At 40.4% G+C, this 2775-nt stretch overlaps 1 long non-coding RNA gene across 1 annotated transcript; it reads left to right on the top strand.

Annotated features, from left to right (window-relative positions):
* Positions 1 to 488: 488 nt before the first annotated feature.
* Positions 489 to 1432, top strand: LOC141264421 (uncharacterized). Its single transcript, XR_012319928.1, has 3 exons — positions 489 to 707; positions 780 to 844; positions 927 to 1432. It is a non-coding gene; the product is annotated as an uncharacterized lncRNA (long non-coding RNA).
* The last annotated feature ends 1343 nt before the right edge of the window (positions 1433 to 2775 follow it).

Genomic DNA, 2775 nt, shown 5'->3' with positions numbered 1-2775 from the left:
GTATGCACCAATAAGCTTTTCTACTCGGCATACCTTATACTTTGCCCAGAGATAAACGGTTTTTAACCTTGGGCGAACCCCTATACCATTTTTATAGGATTAACCCCGCAGTGCCCTCTGCACATACTAACATTGGTTTTCTCATTATATATATATTTTTTTTTCGGGCAAACTCCTATACTATTATCCGTAGGATTAACCCCTGATTGCCCTTCAGGCACATACTAACATTTACCTTTTATCGTCTGTTCTTTCCAAGGAGCTCTATTTGTAAGGTACTATCCATACAACAGGTATTACCGATATTCAGCTCACAAAATCCTAGCCTGAAGGGGCATCTCCCCAGGCAACTACTTTGGTATACCTCAAGCGTCATATATTTACCAGCTACCACAATACAGGTACTGTTACCCCAAAATCTACCCCCCCCTCATTTTTTTTCCCCGCAATAATTACTGTATAAAACTCTCTACAGATTGTCTTCAGTCAATTACCTCTATCCAACTGGTATGTGGCCTTTACCATGCATGCCCTCTTCTCTGAATCTCCCTGCACCCTGAAGAGGACCATGACCACAGAGGTACATCACCTATCCTCCAAGTCTGGTATATTCCTAAATCATCATTTAACCAGAGACCCTATCCACAGCTCTAGGGGAACTCCAACACTAAACTGGTCCAAAAACTATCCTTCTACCACTAATTTAGGTAAATACTGTATACTCGCCATAAATTCGAGAAGTAAGAACCTAAATCCTAAACATCTACTTTGATTTTTAGAACAGAATCGTCTCTCAAACTGATCCTCTACTGACCTATCATATCCCTCCAACCTCAATTTTCAGGTAAATATCTTCTTATAATTTCACCCCCAATTAGGCCACCCACTAGAATACTTTCATTTATTATCTTTCTTTCCTCCCATAGGATATTATCTCCATGTGGAACCAACCACTACAAAACTAAGCAAGCACAACGGACTTTACTTAGGATCATCAGAATTTGCCTATAACTCTATTTATCCTTTGCTCTTTACAAAATATTTTTTATCCGATTATTATTGTTCTAAATAAATTTGTATTTTATACAGCCAACATCTCCTCTTTTATCCCTTAGAAGTAAGCACTTATACGTTACAAACTTTGTGACTAGCGCAGGTTTATATATAATTCTATATATATATATTTTGTCTGTTATTTACCCACTAGACAACTGAAGCAGTTGTCTCCCTTGCAGCAGATCAAAGTTCTACCTATTAGAGCCACCACTCCCCTTTTCTCCTTGGAATATATAGAGTGGAAAGTTCTAAGTGCTTGTGACATCACCTCTCTATGACATCATCAGTACGGACCAGCAGAGGATGCATGAAAGGACGTTATCATCTATCCTATGGTAAAAAATGAATGATGATGTTTGGATGCAATTTGACCCAAGGACCCAAAGACATTTTTCTTTAGATATACGAGTCCTTAGTTACATTAATTTAACTTGCTGGCTTACAATAAGCATGTATTATAATTATTTATAGTAATTACCTGTGCTGTGTCACCTCTTCACATCTTCATGCTTTACCACAATGACATCAACTGCACAAGTGATTGGAATTTGGATTTGACATAGGTCCCCCGACGAAGCCTGTGCGTTTCCTGGTTCTCTGCCATCCCTGACACAGCAGCACTTTATGGGTGAGCAATGTGCATACCTCTAACATGAGCTATTCACCTTGTTGACATATGATTGCATATACTGCCTTGCACACACTTTGGTGCTACGACTGTGCAATATTAGGCATGTAGTTGCCTCTTGGCATATATAATAGGTTCCCATTCAGGGCTTATTGCAATGTCAACATAATTTGCATTTCTGTGGCTGACATTTAATTATATCTGTACCTATAATGTACTAAGGTGCTTGCTTGATTACATTTACATCTCTCTACTGCCAGATTAGTCATATATATTTGTGTGTTTCATCAAATCACTTTATACTTCACCATTTTTTGCATGTTTTTAAGCATGTTTCAATAAAGTTTACTTATATTTTACATGCATTATACTTCTGGTTATTACAAAGCTCAAAATATAAAGGGAACACTTAAACAACAGAATATAACTCTCAAGTAAGTCAAACTTCTGTGAAATAAAACTGTCCACTTAGGAAGCAACACTGATTGACAATCAATTAGACATGCTGTTGTGCAAATGGAATAGACAATAGATGGAAATTATTGGCAACTATCAAGACACACTCAATAAAGGAGTGTTTCTGCAGGTGGGGACCACAGACCACATCTCAGTACCAATGCCTTCTGGCTGATGTTTTGGTCACTTTTGAATGTTGCTTGTGCTTTCACACTCGTGGTAGCATTAGACGGACTCTACAACCCACAGAAGTTGCTCAGGTAGTGCAGCTCATCAAGGATGGCATATCAATGCGAGCTGTGGCAAGAAGGTTTGCTGTGTCTGTCAGCATAGTGTCCAGAGGCTGGAGGCGCTACCAGAAGACAGGCCAGTACACCAGGAGACGTGGAGGGGGCCGTAGGAGGGCAACAACCCAGCAGCAGGACCGCTACCATCGCCTTTGTGCAAGGAAGAACAGGAGGAGCACTGCCAGAGCCCTGTAAAATGACCTCCAACAAATGTGCATGTGTCTGCACAAACGGTTAGAAACCGACTCCATGAGGGTGGTATGAGGGCCCGATGTCCACAGATGGGGGTTGTGCTCACAGCCCAACACCGTGCAGAATGCTTGCCATTTGCCACAGAATACCAGGATT

Source organism: Phyllobates terribilis, unplaced genomic scaffold (assembly GCF_046119375.1).
Source record: "Phyllobates terribilis strain yellow unplaced genomic scaffold, ASM4611937v1 Scaffold_4__5_contigs__length_816908805, whole genome shotgun sequence".
Classification (NCBI taxonomy): domain Eukaryota; kingdom Metazoa; phylum Chordata; class Amphibia; order Anura; family Dendrobatidae; genus Phyllobates; species Phyllobates terribilis.
This window is presented reverse-complemented; position numbering and strand designations above follow the sequence as displayed.